We start from the raw sequence: 17,244 nt of genomic DNA on the forward strand, positions 1-17,244 counted from the left end.
TTCTTTGTATTTAATTTTTGACAGTTTGATTAATATGTGTCTTGGCATATTTCTCCTTGGATTTATACTGTATGGGACTCTCTGTGCTTCCTGTAGTTGATTAACTATTTCCTTTCCCATATTAGGGAAGTTTTCAACTATAATCTCTTCAAATATTTTCTCAGTCCCTTTCTTTCTCTCTCCTTCTTCTGGAACCCCTATAATTCGAATGTTGGTGCGTTTAATGTTGTTCCAGAGGTCTCTGAGACTGTGCTCATTTCTTTTCATTCTTTTTTCTTTATTCTGCTCTGCATTAGTTATTTCCACTATTTTATCTTCCAGGTCACTTATCCGTTCTTCTGCCTCAGTTATTCTGCTATTGATCCCATCTAGAGTATTTTTCATTTCATTTATTGTGTTGTTGATCATTGTTTGTTTCGTCTTTAGTTCTTCTACGTCCTTGTTAAATGTTTCTTGCATTTTGTCTATTTTATTTCCAAGATTTTGGATCATCTTTACTATCATTATTCTGAATTCTTTTTCAGGTAGACTGCCTATTTCCTCTTCATTTCTTAGGTCTGGTGGGTTTTTATCTTGCTCCTTCATCTGCTGTGTGTTTTTCTGTCTTCTCATTTAGCTTATCTTACTGTGTTTGGGGTCTCCTTTTTGCAGGCTGAAGGTTCGTAGTTCCTGTTGTTTTTGGTGTCTGTTCCTAGTGGCTAAGGTTGGTTCAGTGGGTTGTGTAGGCTTCCTGGTGGAGGGGACTAGTGGCTGTGTTCTGGTGGATGAGACTGGATCTTGTCTTTCTGGTGGGCAGGTCCATGTCTGGTTGTGTGTTTTGGAGTGTCTGTAGACCTATTATGATTTTGGGCAGCCTCTCTGCTAGTGGGTGGGGTTGTGTTCCTGTCTTGCTAGTTGTTTGGCATAGGATGTCCAGCACTGTAGCTTGCTGGTCGTTGAGTGAAGCTGGGTGCTGGCGTTGAGATGGAGATCTCTGGGAGATGTTCACCGTTTGATATTATGTGCAGCTGGGAGGCCTCTTGTGGACCAGTGTCCTGGAGTTGGCTCTCCCACCTCAGAGGCACAGCACTAACTCCTGGCTGCAGCACCAAGAACCTTTCATCCCCACGGCTCAGAAGAAAAGGGAGAAAAAGTAGAAAGAAAGAATTAGTAGAAGTACAAAGAAAGAAAGGAAGGAGAGAGGGAGGGAGGGAGGAAGGAAGGAAGGAGGGAAGGAAAGAAAAAAAGAAAGAAGACAAAGTAAAATAAAATAAAGTTAGATAAAATATAATGAAGTTATTAAAATAAAAAATAATTATTAAGAGGAAAAAACCCAAAAAAATGGATGGATAGAACCTGGAACAAATGGTGGAAGCAAAGCTATACAGACAAAATCTCACACAGAATCATACACATACACACTCAGAAAAAGAGGAAAAGAGGAAAAAATCATAAATCTTGCTCTCAAAGTCCACCTCCTCAATTTGGGATGATTCGTTGTCTAAAGGAGGGAAGGAAGGAAAGAAAGAATGAAGGTAAAGTAAAATAAAATACAGTTATTAAAATAAAAAGTAATTATTAAGAAAAAAAAACAGGATGGATAGAACCCTCAGACAAATGGTGGAAGCAAAGCTATACAGACAAAATCTCACACAGAAGCATACACATACACACAAAAAAAGGAAAAGGGGAAAGAATAATAAATCTTCCTCTCAAAGATCACGTCCTCAATTTGGGATGACTCGTTGTCTATTCATGTATTCCACAGATGCAGGTACATCAAGTTGATTGTGGAGCTTTAATCCGCTGCTTCTGTGGCTGCTGGGAGAGATTTCCCTTTCTCTTCTTTGTTCTACAGCTCCCAGATTTGGCTCCACCTCTGCGTGTAGGTCGCTGGAGGGCGTCTGTTCTTCCGCTCAGACAGGACGGGGTTAAAGGAGCCGCTGATTCGGGGGCTCTGGCTCACTCAGGCTGGGGGGAGGGAGGGGCACGGAGTGCGGGGCGAGCCTGCAGTGGCAGAGGCCAGCGTGACGTTGCACCAGCCTGAGGCTCGCCGTGCGTTCTCCCGGGGAAGTTGTCCCTGGATCCCGGGAACCCGGCAGTGGCGGGCTGCACAGGCTCCCCGGAAAGGAGGTGTGGATAGTGACCTGTGCCCGCACACAGGCTTCTTGGTGGCGGCAGCAGCAGCCTTAGCGTCTCCTGCCCGTCTCTGGGGTCCGCGCTTTTAGCCGCAGCTCACACGCGTCTCTGGAGCTCCTTTAAGCAGCTCTCTTAATCCCCTCTCCTCGCGCACCAGGAAACAAAGAGGGAAGCAAAAGTCTGTTGCCTCTTTGGCAGCTCCAGACCTTTTCCCGGACTCCCTCCTGGCCCCCCCGTGGTGCACTAACCCGTTCAGGCTGTGTTCACGCCACCAACCCCAGTCCTCTCCCTGCGCTCTCGTCCGCCCCGGCGGGTGAGCAGACAAGCCTCTCGGACTGGTGAGTGCCGGTCAGCACTGATCCTCTGTGCAGGGAATCTCCCCGCTTTGCCCTCTGCACCCCTGTTGCTGTGCTCTCCTCCGCGGCTCCGAAGCTCCCCGCCTCTGCCACCTGCAGTCTCCGCCTGAGAAGGGGCTTCCTAGCGTGTGGAAACTTTTCCTCCTTCACAGCTCCCTCCCACTGGTGCAGGTCCCGTCCCTATTCTTTTGTTTCTGTTTTTTCTTTTGCCCTACCCAGGTACGTGTGTGTGTGTGTGGGGGGGGTTCTTGCCTTTTGGGAGGTCTGAGGTCTTCTGCCAGCGTTCACTAGGTGTTCTGTAGGAGTTGTTCCATGTGTAGATGTTTTTCTGGTGTATCTGTGGGGAGGAAGGTGATCTCTGCGTCTTACTCTTCCGCCATCTTCCCAGAAGTCTCTAGTTATCACTCCATATCTCTCTTCTTAAAGGCAGCCACAAAAGAACATTCATAAAACGTTATTTCTGTCTCAAAACTAGGACTGGGTTCCTTGTCTACCCAAACTGGCTCAGGATGTGGTGAGAGATAAGGTCCACCTTGCTCATCTTGTCTTCATCCATGGGGAGAATTTATGCCTAAAGCTTGGGGTCTGTCTGGGTCAAGGGCTCATATGGCCATTTTCAGGCATTTCCACTGGATGCTTCTTCAAAATCTCACTCACAGGACCCAAGCAAATAAAAGACCTACAGCATCCTGGAGAGAGAGAGTGATTTTCCTGAATGGAGGTCTTGAGAGAAATTGGAGTCATTTGTTACTCTTGGGTTGTAAAGTAGTCTGGAGGGGAAGAGAAAGGAGGGAGAAGGCAGATAATCTTCACCTTCTCAACCTTGATTTATGACACTTCTAAGAGTGGAGTTATTCAGAGTTTTCATAGTGACCAAAAAAACAGGACGGAACAAGGTTAACCTGTCTCCTTGCCTTCTGGAAAAACCTTATTTAGAACTCAGGTCAATAAAAACCAGGAGAAGATGGACAACCTGGAAGAAATGGACAAATTCTTAGAAATGCACAACCTGCTGAGACTGAATCAGGAAGAAATAGAAAATATGAACAGACCAATCACAAGCACTGAAATTGAAACTGTGATTAAAAATCTTCCAACAAACAAAAGCCCAGGACTGGATGGCTTCACAGGTGAATTCCATCAAACATTTAGAGAAGAGCTAACACCTTTCCTTCTCAAACTCTTCCAAAATATAGCAGAGGGAGGAACACTCCCAAACTCATTCTACGAGGCCACCATCACCCTGATACCAAAACCAGACAAGGATGTCACAAAGAAAGAAAACTACAGGCCAATATCACTGATGAACATAGATGCGAAAATCCGCAACAAAATACCAGCAAACAGAATCCAACAGCACATTAAACGGATAATACACCATGTGGGGTTTATTCCAGGAATGCAAGGCTTCTTCAATATACACAAATCAATCAATGTGATACACCATATTAAAAAATTGAAAGAGAAAAAATATATGATCATCTCAATAGATGCAGAGAAAGCTTTCAACAAAATTCAACACCCATTTATGATAAAAACCCTGCAGAAAGTAGGCATAGAGGGAACTTTCCCCAACATAATAAAGGCCATATATGACAAACCCACAGCCAACATCATCCTCAATGGTGAAAAACTGAAAGCATTTCCACTAAGATCAGGAACAAGACAAGGTTGCCCACTCTCACCACTCTTATTCAACATAGTTTTGGAAGTTTTAGCCACAGCAATCAGAGAAGAAAAGGAAATAAAAGGAATCCAAATTGGAAAAGAAGAAGTAAAGCTTTCACTCTTGGCAAATGACATGATATTATACATAGAGAATCCTAAAGATGCTACCAGAAAACTACTAGAGCTAATCAATGAATTTGGTAAAGTAGCAGGATACAAAATTAATGCACAGAAATCTCTGGCATTCCTATACACTAATGATAAAAAATCTGAAAGTGAAATCAAGAAAACACTCCCATTTACTATTGCAACAAAAAGAATAAAATATCTAGGAATAAACCTACCTAAGGAGACAAAAGACCTGTATGCAGAAATTATAAGACACTAATGAAAGAAATTAAAGATGGTACAAATAGATGGAGAGATATACCATGTTCTTGGATTGGAAGAATCAACAGTGTGAAAATGACTCTACTACCCAAAGCAATCTACAGATACAATGTAATCTCTATCAAACTACCACTGGCATTTTTCATAGAACTAGAACAAAAATTTTCACAATTTGTATGGAAACACAAAAGACCCCGAATAGCCAAAGCAATCTTGAGAACGAACAATGGAGCTGGAGGAATCAGGCTCCCTGACTTCAGACTATACTACAAAGCTACAGTAATGAAGACAGTATGGTACTGGCACAAAAACAGAAATATAGATCAATGGAACAGGATAAAAAGCCCAGAGATAAACCCAGGCACATATGGTCAACTTATCTTTGATAAAGGAGGCAGGAATATACAGTGGAGAAAGGACAGCCTATTCAATAAGTGGTGCTGGGAAAACTGGACAGCTACATGTAAAAGGTTGAGATTAGATCACTCCCTAACACCATACACAAAAATAAGCTCAAAATGGATTAAAGACCTAAATGTAAGGCCAGAAGCTATCAAATTCTTAGAGGAAAACATAGGCAGAACACTCTATGACATAAATCACAACAAGATCCTTTTTGACCCACCTCCTAGAGAAATGGAAATAAAAACAAAAATAAACAAATGGGACCTAATGAAACTTCAAAGCTTTTGCACAGCAAAGGAAACCATAAACAAGACCAAAAGAGCACCCTCAGAATGGGAGAAAATATTTGCAAATGAAGCAACTGACAAAGGATTAATCTCCTAAATTTATAAGCAGCTCATGCAGCTCAGTAACAAAAAACCAAACAACCCAATCCAAAAATGGGCAGAAGACCTAAATAGACATTTCTCCAAAGAAGATATACAGACTGCTAATAAACACATGAAAGAATGCTCAACATTATTAATCATTAGAGATATGCAAATCAAAAGTACAATGAGATATCATCTCACACCAGTCAGAATGGCCATCATCAAAAAATCTAGAAACAATAAATGCTGGAGAGGGTGTGGAGAAAAGGGAACCCTCTTGCACTGCTGATGGGAATGTAAATTGGTACAGCCACTGTGGAGAACAGTATGGAGGTTCCTTAAAAAACTACCGATAGGGGCCTTCCCTGGTGGCGCAGTGGTTGAGAGTCCGCCTGCTGATGCAGGGGACACGGGTTCGTGCCCCAGTCCGGGAAGATCCCACATGCCGCGAAGCGGCTGGGCCCGTGAGCCATGGCCACTGAGCCTGCGCGTCCAGAGCCTGTGCTCCGCAGCGGGAGAGGCCACAATGGTGAGAGGCCCGTGTACCACAAAAAAAAAAAAAAAAAAAAACTACCGATAGAGCTACCATATAACCCAACAATCCCACTACTGGGCATATACCCTGAGAAAACCATAATTCAAAAGGAGTCATGTACCAAAATGTTCATTGCAGCTCTATTTACAATAGCCCGGAGATGGAAACAACCTAAGTGTCCATCATCGGATGAATGGATAAAGAAGATGTGGCACGTATATACAGTGGAATATTACTCAGCCATAAAAAGAAACAAAATTGAGTTATTTGTAATGAGGTGGATATACCTAGAGTGTGTCATACAGAGTTAAGTAAGTCAGAAATAGAGAGACAAATACCGTATGCTAACACATATATATGGAATTTAAGAAAAATAATGTCATGAAGAACCTAGGGGTAAGACAGGAATAAAGACACAGACCTACTAGAGAATGGACTTGAGGATATGGGGAGGGGGAAGGGTAAGCTGTGACAAAGCTGTGACAAATGGACATATATACACTACCAAACGTAAGGTAGATAGCTAGTGGGAAGCAGCCGCATAGCACAGGGAGATCAGCTCGGTGCTTTGTGACCTCCTGGAGGGGTGGGATAGGGAGGGTGGGAGGGAGGGAGACACAAGAGGGAAGAGATATGGGAACATATGTGTATGTGTATAACTGATTCACTTTGTTATAAAGCAGAAACTAACACACCATTGTAAAGCAATAATACTCCAATAAAGATGTAAAAAAAAAAAAAAGCCAGGAGGGTGAAAGGAAAAGTTTCAAAGCAAACACATCCAGTTTGGGTTGTCACTTCTAAATTGTTTGTCCTCCCTTTCCAGGTCTGTAGAAATCTTAAGCATTTTTCAAGGCTCCATTAAAATCTGTTATCTTCCAAGGAGGCTTTCCTGATTACTCTAAACTAGAAACACATTTGTATCTTTCTGAACTCCCATAGAATCTATTGTTTGTGCTATTTATATGATATTTACTATCATTATTGAGAATACCAGTTATTTATGTACAAGATCTTATTACTGTACTGGGTTGTCGGTTCCTAGATGGTAGGGTCTCTGCCATAGATAGAGTAAGTGGAAGATAAATGATTATTGATGGAGTAAATTCATTAAGTAAAGAATGAAGAAGGTGAATGTGGGTGACAACGGGGTGTAGAGGAAATTTCATGTAATGGAAAAATGGGAAAACATTCATTATAAAAGAAGCCCCTAGATCATAACGTGGTGAATTGTGCTTGTTAGCTAAAGTTGAACAAATTCCAGGGACTTTAAAGCTTGAATAGGTAGGTTTAGGTCATTTCCTAAAAGAGGTATTTGGCTAAAATCAGGAAATCCTTCAAAGATTTATATAGTTTTTGGATGCTTGCTCCTGAAAATGTTTTCAAAAGGTGAGCTGTGGGAGACCAGGTGATATTTTTTCCTTTAGGACTGGTGCATGCAGGATTGATGTAGCGCCAGCGTGGTCCCCCTCAGTGTCCTGGTGAGAGATAAATGCCTGGATGGGGAGGGATCAGAGGCTGGCCAGGGGAGTGGTGCTGATGTTCCTGTGAGGGACGTGACCTTTGGGAGGCTGTGGTGGGAGTGAGGATATGTGGGATGAGGAGAGGGATTTGGAAGATCCATGAGAGTAACTGAAGAGATAGGTCATTTGGGGAATCTGGGAACTGGATGATCAGGTGTAGAATGGGGACTCTCCTGCTCCTTTTCCTTCTCCTCTTTTATCATCTCTTGCTTCCATTTCTCCTTTCCCTCTTCATGGCCTTAATCTTTTGTGTGGAATGATAAGAGACAAAGCAACCACCCCCTCCCCAAAGTCCTAGGAGGCAAAGAATTCTCTGTCATTGAGTTTATTCATTCATTCTTTCAGTCATTCTTGGCCCTGCTTTCAAGGGGCTCACAGTCTCATGGGAAATATGGATGGAGGTAAGTCCCCACATCCCAGAAGAAGGCCCCTTCATTAGCCTTGAGTGGAAGGTCCTGGAGGGCTCTGGGGGAACAGATGTCTGTGCTGTGTTTTACTGGACAGTAGGAATTACTGCCCAGGAGGGTGGACAGGGAACTTCCAGGAAGCCTGGAGGAAGGAATCCTTGTTAGGAGCCTGTTGAGATGAGAATAGAGGCTGAGGCTGACTCAGAAAAGGGGTGGGTGAGAGATTAGGGGAGGAGACTTGCTTGGTTGAGATCTCCAAGTTTTCTGCAGCAGGATGCCTGAGAAGACCTTGCTCATGCCACATGGATTTCTACGTTTTTGGCTGAGCCTAAGGAGAAGGAGACCAAATAGAAGTGCAGAACAATGGAGAAACCAGGTCACGGTCTCATGGAGGGTGGTGAAGGCAGTTAAGAAAAGCCCAGAGTTCCACTCCCCTCAAAGGACTTTGTGCCTGACACTGCTGATTACACTGAAGCGGGTCCAGTGCGATCACAAGGGGCAGTAGGGTCAGTGAAGAGGCAGAAGGGTCAGTGTCAGAGTGATGTGATGTGATGTGAGAAAGACTTGGCCATTGCATGTTTTGAATATGGAAGGAGACCACAGGATAGGAATGTGGACAACATCTAGAGGCTGGAAAAGGCAAGGAAACAGATCCTCCCCTAGAGCCTCCAGAAAGAAATGTAGCCCTGCTAGCATTTTGATTTTGGCCCAGAGAGAACTGTGTTAGACTTATGACTTCCAGACTGGATGATAATGAATTTCTGATGTTAAAAAATTTTTTTAATTGGGGTATAGCTGTTTTACAATGTTGGGTTAGTTTTACTGTACAGCGAAGTGAAGTAGAGTTCCCTGTGCTATACAGCAGGCTCTTATTAGTTATCTATTTTATACATATTAGTGTATATGTGTCAATCCCAATCTCCCAATTCATCCCCCCCTACCAATTTCTGATATTTTAACCCACCAAAGTTGTGGTAACTTGTTACAGCAGCAACGGAAAATTAATATACCTTCCCAATGTCTGAATTTCTTGGGGACTCTGGAGGAGGGAGGTCTCAAATGAAGAATTAAGTTCCCAGCTTAATCCTCCTTTATTTAAGTGTATCAGCCAAAGAGTAGCTTTCGGTAATGCATGGAGAAAGAATGGACTCAGGATCCCACTGACCTAGGGTTGACTCTATTACATAGGGTATGTGTAATATTGGATAAGCTCTTTAGCCTCTCAGAGCCTCAATTTCCTCTTGTGGAAAAGGGACAACACTATTTCACAGACTTCTTGTGAGGAATAAGTTAGAAAACATATGCACCAACACTTAGGGCCATCAAGCTACTTACAGAATGTTAGTGCAATCTGAATCTGTTCAGGACTCATCTCCTTCATGAAGCCTTCCTGATTCCCCTCAGTTCTCCTTGTTCTATTTCCTTTCCTCTGTCCCCCCAGCACTCAGCTTCTGACTTGTACTTTTCTATGCATTGTGATGCAGTAGACAGAGTACTGCACAGAGACCCAAGAGACCTGGCTCTGTCCCTAACAAGATGTGTGACTTCAGGCAAGTCCCTGACCCTCTTTGGCCTCACATTCATCATCTTTAAAATGGGAAAGTTAGACTAGGAATCAGTTGAGTCCATTCCAGCTTTGACATTTGGTGATACTATACATGTGATCATGAATAATTAGCCTGGTATCTACATGACTTTGAAGTGTGTGCACACATATGTGTGTTGTGGGCTCTTCTTCCTTGATTAGGTTATAATCCACCCACAGGAAGACCCAGTTTTCCATCTTCTGCATGTGGCAGTGACCTAGCCAGGTGGCTGAGTGACCTAAGGTGACCTATCTTTTCCTTGGTGCAGAGATGGAGTATTTGGGGTCTGAGCCCTCAAAAATCAACCAGTATCTGGGCCTGGGCTGGGACAGCTTTGGGGAGATTATTCCACCCCACATCTTAAGATAAGGTGACTCAATAATTTCTCTAACCATCCCCAGCCCTCCAGAGAGATTTGGGACAATCTGATTGAATACCACCTGAGATTTAAGATTTTAGATTTCTACAGCTGTCGTTATTGGGAACCAGGGTGTAATTACACAGGGTCAGCAGAAGAGAGTCAGGTGTGTGCAGGACATTGCTTTGTCCCCCCCATTCCCATCAAATAACTATCTCCAGGGCTTCCCTGGTGGCGCAGGGGTTGAGAGTCCACCTGCCGATGCAGGGGACACGGGTTCGTGCCCCGGTCCGGGAAGATCCCACATGCCGCGGAGCGGCTGGTCCTGTGAGCCATGGCCGCTGAGCCTGCACGTCTGGAGCCTGTGCTCCGCAACGGGAGAGGCCACAACAGTGAGAGGCTCGCGTACCGCAAAAAACAAAAAAACAACCCCCCTCCGCAAAAAACCTATCTCCTTTGTTCAGATCATAAAAGTTCCCAGACAGACTCCTCTGATTCACTCGGCTGGCCCAGTCAGCATATTACAGGACAATGGCTCTGATAAAGTTGAATGGTGAAGAATGTGGCCCGTCTCGTTTCCTGGGGAGTAGGTACCTCTGGAGAGCTTTTGGAGCTTGTGGGTTCCTGGGGCAGAGCCCACGTCTCCTTTTACTTCCTTTCCTCCAGTGTCACCCACGCAGAGAGTTTGAATCAGAGGTTGTGGGAATGGCTCTGAATCACAGGCCACAGGCCCAGAGGGGACATGAGAGGCCGCTGGACTCCACCTGCTTGTTTTAGCCCAGCATGTGCTTTAAACAGGAGGTGTGGAATCATTTATTGACTGCATTTTTTAAGATAAGGAAACAGGGGCAAGAGTGCTAAGGGTCTTCATCAAGGTCACATGGTGACCTCGTGTCTGAACTAGAGGCTGGTCCATGTAAAAACATTTAGGAAAATACTGTATTCGGGATTCTTTATAAACTTCAAGGAGGCAACAAAGATACAGGGTCAGCAGTTCTTAATATTTTTGGGGTGATGAGGAAATATTCATAGGTACATGTCTTCACCTTCAGGCGGTTCACGGCCCCCAGGTTAAAGACCACTGACACAGAAAATGGGGAGAAACGATGTTCCTAAATTGTTTGGGCTTGATGTTGGTCTTCAATCCTTTTACCTTTTGAGTCTGGGTCCTGGGTCATCTTGGCCTAAATTTGGGTTAGAAATCCTGAACTCTTCTAACAACCAACTCCCTGTGCCATTGTTGCTTAAATGTTAAGTTGTTTCCCTCTCTGGAGCTTCATTTCCTCACCTGCGCACTGAGAGCCTATTAAATGCCACACCCCAAAGTCAACTTCTGGCTCCTACCATAATTCGTGGTCTCCTGGGGCCTAGCTGGAGAAACGGCCTTCAAAATCTTGCCTTCGAAGATATTTGTCTTCCTTCTCTATAACTCTCCCTTTCTCCCTCTGACCCACTGCCTCACACAGCAGATGGCAAGAAGCTCTTGTCACAGTAGGTGATGGGTGATGACTCCAGGTGCTGGCCTAGGTTCTTGAGTGCTCTTGCATCCTGGCTTTCTAAGTTCAATTTCCCCTGTGGGGGGCTTTACATATGTAATTTCACTTAGTTACTGCTCTCCAAACTTTGGAAGGACATTTTTTCTCATTCTTCATGTGAAGAAACTGTGACCCCTTCTTCCCCTGAGGTGAAACATCTTGTCTGGTCTACACAGCTGGGAGTGTAGAGCTCATTTTGAATCCATGTCTGTGGGATGATAAGCCTTTTCCTTTTACCATTTTGCCTTCCCAGGTGAGGCCAGGGGTAGGGCTGGCAGGGTCTGCATCTTGTGCCTGAGGGAAAGTGACCAAGACCAGGTGCCTTTCTCTCAGTCCCAGGCCACCCACATTCAGCCTCTTCCCCACTCCCCACCTCTGGATTCTGGGAATGACTCCATTGAGTGAGAGTAAGGAGCACAGCGGACAGGGGCTCAGCCCAGAGCAATCCCCTCCTCTTTGGAAAGGTGCCTCCAAAGCCACTGAGGACTCACTGATTTATTATTATTGAATGTCTGATGTGTGTGCCAGGCCATCTCTGTTCTCAAAAAGCTCGCAGTCCAGTGTAAATGGATAACCAGATCATGGCGTGGTAAGTATCACAGGAGAGAAAGGCTCTAAGACCACAGAAAGGGGCCTTTAACCAGCCTGCGGGTGGAAGGTGGGGGCAGCTTCTTGGAGCGGGTGACCCCTGAGTTGGCCTCAGAGACGACAACTTGTCGAAGTGGATCTGTCAGAGGAGGATTCAGGGGAAGAAGGAAGGATGATGGAGGAGAAACAAGTGTAAGGTCACGAAGGCCAGCAGCTCTCTGCTGTGGGCTAGGAAATATGCACAATTACCTGTTGTTGGGCTTCAAAGTTCTAGAAGGAGGTAGAGGATTGGTGAGATAAACCTAGAGGAGAGGCGGGGCCAGATCCTGAGGAATTTTACATGACAGGTTAAGTCATTCTAGATGTTCTTTAGGCAGAGGAGCCTTTAAGGGTTTTAGGCAAGAGAGTGACATGCTTAGATTTGAGTTTGGGCAAGACTTCCTTGCTGGCTTCTGCTGGAGGAAGGGCTAGAGGAAGGGGAGCTTGAGGCTTCAGAAGCCAGTGAGGAGGTTCTGAGTGGTAAGGTGAGAGAGGATGAGAGCATGTCTGGTGGAAAAACCCATGAAGCCTCAGTCTGAGCAGAATTTTCTCTGAGCTTGGGAGAGAACATGGAGCTCTCGAGGTGAGACATGTGAGGTTTCCTGCAGCTGGAAGATGGGTTCAGCTGAAAATACCCCAGTATGTATTTTACCATCAGTTTGTATCTTAGAATCCCTGTGTTTGGCAAATGACTTTCTCTATTTACTGATCTGTTTGCTGAGCATCAACAGCTGTAAAGTAGAAGCAGTTATGACTTGTCATCATCAATAAAGCCTCCCAGGATGAGCCTGTGCTCCTGCCCCTGGCTGGAATATTTGGTCATGTGAAAGCAGGATCGGAAAATAGCACAGTTTTGGTAACTGGTTACTTCCTGCCATCTCCCCAGTTCCATCTATGTGGTGGTGGGGGATTTGTGAGCATGATCTCTAAGTTTCCTTCCAGTTTGAGAGCTTCAAAGCTACACATCCCTGTGTTCTGTGCCCACCCTTTCATAACACTGGCTCACCTTACCAGTCACCCCCAGCTGGCTTTGTTGGGGAGGACTTAGAAGTGTTTTGAAGGCTGGCTGTATGCTCCCTGGTTCTTGGGAATGTGTGATGCAAGAGTCCCCTCTTGCCGCCATCCTAATGGACCCTGAGAACTGCTTTCCCATAAAAGTGGAAGGCTTGGTCCTGGCCCCTCACATTATCTGTGAGCCATCAGCCTGGCACTGCACAGATTCTCATGGTGCCACCCTTCAGGTATTACTCCCAAGCACCAGCAGCAGTCAACTACCCAGAAGGAGGTGGGTGACCGCCGCTGGGGCTTGAGAGTAATTATGGCATTCTGCAGGGAGCTGGCACACTCATCACATTCTAGCTGTCTTCCCGCACATTGCATTTGATCCAGTTTTGTTTTTGCTGGGAAAGTAGCCATTAAGAGATGTCTATCTTTGGTTTCATTTACATAGGAGAAAAGAGAACTAAATTGGCAAATGGATGGTTTCTTCTTCTCAGAACTGCCCTCCACCCAGTCTGTGCCGAGTCCTCGGAGCCCCCTGGGAGAGCACCAGCCCCTGACCAACACCGCGATGGAGCTGCTTGGCTGTGGGACTGTGATCCTATCCCTTGGAGGCAGGCACCCAAGTAGGAGTGCCTTCTTTTATACATGCACGTGCTCAGGTGGAGGAAGACATTCTTCCTTCTTTTCTGTTTTTTTGTTCATTGAGCAAATGAAAGGACTTAGAGGGTCTCAGAAGTATTCATGATTATATCATTTTTTCCCCATTACAAAAGAAATAAAAGACTACTAGTAAAAATTTGGAAAATAAAAATACTTCACTGGTTACCCATACTCCATTGTCCTAAAATGACTAGAATGTTGAAAAATTTCCTTTATTATTATTATTCACAGAAATTTTTAGTTAGACATAGTTGTCTATGCCATACATTCAATTGGGACGAGGAGGCACCTCTCTGCAGGACCTTGTAGTGTGCTCCATTTCTTTCCAGGAGACCCTGAGACTCCAAGGCTCACATGTCAGAGAAAGCAACTAGTAGTTTTCACATCTGAAAAATTAGGGAGTTGCACCCTAAAAGGCCTTGTTTAGCTCTTGTGCCCTAAAAGTTCTTCTGCAACCAGGATATTGTATGACCTTGGTTTGGTGGGGGTCCCAGGTGTCTTTTCCTGGGCACAGTTTGAACTATCTGTAGTTATTGTACCTTCTGCTGTCCTGAACAATTTTTCCAGACTCAGAAGGATGGAAAGCTGTTTATGGGCCATGATTCCAAAGGGAGTATCTCAGATATGCCTTCTTTCTTATTTTTTAACATCTTTATTGGAGTATAATTGCTTTAAAATGGTGTGTTAGTTTCTGCTGTAAAACAAAGTGAATCAGCTATACGTATACATATATCCCCATATCCCCTCCCTTTTGTGTCTCCCTCCCACTCTCCCAATCCCACCCCTCTAGGTGGTCACAAAGCACTGTGCTGATTTCCCTGTGTGATGCAGCTGCTTCCCACTAGCTATTTTACATTTGGTAGTGTATATGTCCATGCCACGCTCTCACTTCGTCTGAGCTTACCCTTTGCCCTCCCTGTGGCCTCAAGCCCATTCTCTACGTCTGTGTCTTTATTCCTGTCCTGCCCCTAGGGTCTTCAGAACCGTTTTTATTCTTAGATTCCATATACATGCGTTAGCTTACAGTATTTGTTTTTCTCTTTCTGACTTACTTCACTCTGTATGACAGTCTCTACCTCAATCCACCTCACTATATATGTGCCACATCTCCTTTATCCATTCATCTATGGATGGACACTTAGGTTGCTTCCATGTCCTGGCTATTGTAAATAGAGCTACAGTGAACATTGTGGTACATGACTCATTTGGAATTATGGTTTTCTCTGGGTATATGTCCAGTAGTGGGATTCCTGGGTCGTATGGTATTTCTTTTTTTTTTTTAATTTTATTATTATTTTTATTTTTTTAACATCTTTATTGGGGTATAATTGCTTTACAATGGTGTGTTAGTTTCTGCTTTATAACAAAGTGAATCAGTCACACATAAACACATGTTCCCATATGTCTTCCCTCCTGCGTCTCCCTCCCTCCCACCCTCCCCATCCCACCTCTCCAGGCTGTCACAAAGCACCGAGCCAATATCCCTGTGCCATGCGGCTGCTTCCCACTAGCTATCTACCTTACTACGTTTGTTAGTGTGTATATGCCCATGACTCTCTCTCACCCTGTCACAGCTCACCCTTCCCCCTCCCCATAACCTCAAGTCCATTCTATAGGAGGTCTGCATCTTTATTCCTGCTTTACCCCTAAGTTCTTCATGACATTTTTTTTCTTAAATTCCATATATATGTGTTAGCATACGGTATTTGTCTTTTTCTTTCTGACTTACTTCACTCTGTGTGACAGACTCTAGGTCTATCCACTTCATTACAAATAGCTCAATTTCGTTTCTTTTTATGACTGAGTAATATTCCATTGTATATATGTGCCACATCTTCTTTATCCATTCATCCGATGATGGGCACTTAGGTTGTTTCCATCTCTGGGCTATTGTAAATAGAGCTGCAATGAACATTTTGGTACATGACTCTTTTTGAATTTTGGTTTTCTCAGGGTATATGCCCAGTAGTGGGATTGCTGGGTCATATGGTAGTTCTATTTGTAGTTTTTTAAGGAACCTCCATACTGTTCTCCATAGTGGCTGAACCAATTCACATTCCCACCAGCAGTGCAAGAGTGTTCCCTTTTCTCCACACCCTCTCCAGCATTTATTGTTTCTAGATTTTTTGATGATGGCCATTCTGACTGGTGTGAGATGATATCTCCTTGTAGTTTTGATTTGCATTTCTCTAATGATTAATGATGTTGAGCATTCTTTCATGTGTTTGTTGGCAGTCTGTATATCTTCTTTGGAGAAATGTCTATTTAGGTCTTCTGCCCATTTTTGGATTGGGTTGTTTGTTTTCTTGTTATTGAGCTGCATGAGCTGCTTGTAAATTTTGGAGATTAATCCTTTGTGGGTTGCTTCATTTGCAAATATTTTCTCCCATTCTGAGGGTTGTCTTTTGGTCTTGTTTATGGTTTCCTTTGCTGTGCAAAAGCTTTGAAGTTTCATTAGGTCCCATTTGTTTATTTTTGTTTTCATTTCCATTACTCTAGGAGGTGGGTCAGAAAGGATCTTGTTGTGATTTATGTCATAGAGTGTTCTGCCTATGTTTTCGTCTAAGAGTTTGATAGTTTCTGGCCTTACATTTAGGTCTTTAATCCATTTTGAGCTTATTTTTGTGTATGGTGTTAGGGAGTGATCTAATCTCATACTTTTACATGTAGCTGTCCAGTTTTCCCAGCACCACTTATTGAAGAGGCTGTCCTTTCTCCACTGTACATTACTGCCACCTTTATCAAAGATAAGGTGTCCATATGTGCATGGGTTTATCTCTGGGTTTTCTATCCTGTTCCATTGATCTATCTTTCTGTTTTTGTGCCAGTACCATACCGTCTTGATAACTGTAGCTTTGTAGTATAGTCTGAAGTCAGGGAGCCTGATTCCTCCAGTTCCTTCTTTCGTTCTCAAGATTGCTTTGGCTATTCGGGGTCTTTTGTGTTTCCATACAAATTGTGAAATTTTTTGTTCTAGTTCTGAGAAAAATGCCAGTGGTAGTTTGATAGGGATTGCATTGAATCTATAGATTGCTTTGGGTAGTAGAGTCATTTTCACACTGTTGATTCTTCCAATCCAAGAACATGGTATATCTCTCCATCTATTTGTATCATCTTTAATTTCTTTCCGTATGGTATTTCTATGTTTAGTTTTTAAAGGAACCTCCATACTGTTCTCCATAGTGGCTGTATCAATTCACATTCCCAAGAACAGTGCAAGAAGGTTCCCTTTTCTCCACACCCTTTCCAGCATTTATTGTTTGTAGATTTTTTGATGATGGCCATTCTGACTGGTGTGAAGTGATACATCATTGTAGTTTTGATTTACATTTCTCTAATGATTAGTGATGTTGAGCATCCTTTCATATGTTTCTTGGCAATCGGTATATTTTCTTTGGAGAAATGTCTATTTAAGTCTTCTGCCCATTTTTGGATTGGGTTACTTGGTTTTTTGATATTGAGCTACATGAGCTGCTTGTATGTTTTGGAGATTAATCTTTTGTCAGTTGCTTCATTGGCAAATATTTTCTCCCATTCTGAGGGTTGTCTTTTGGTCTTTTTTATGGTTTCTTTTGCTGTGCAAAAGATTTGAAGTTTCATTAGGCCCCTTTTGTTTATTTTTGTTTTTATTTCCATTTTCCTAGGATGTGGGTCAAAAAGAATCTTGCTGTGGTTTATGTCATAGAGTGTTCTGCCTATGTTA

Source organism: Lagenorhynchus albirostris, chromosome 2 (assembly GCF_949774975.1).
Source record: "Lagenorhynchus albirostris chromosome 2, mLagAlb1.1, whole genome shotgun sequence".
Taxonomy (NCBI): Eukaryota; Metazoa; Chordata; class Mammalia; order Artiodactyla; family Delphinidae; genus Lagenorhynchus; species Lagenorhynchus albirostris.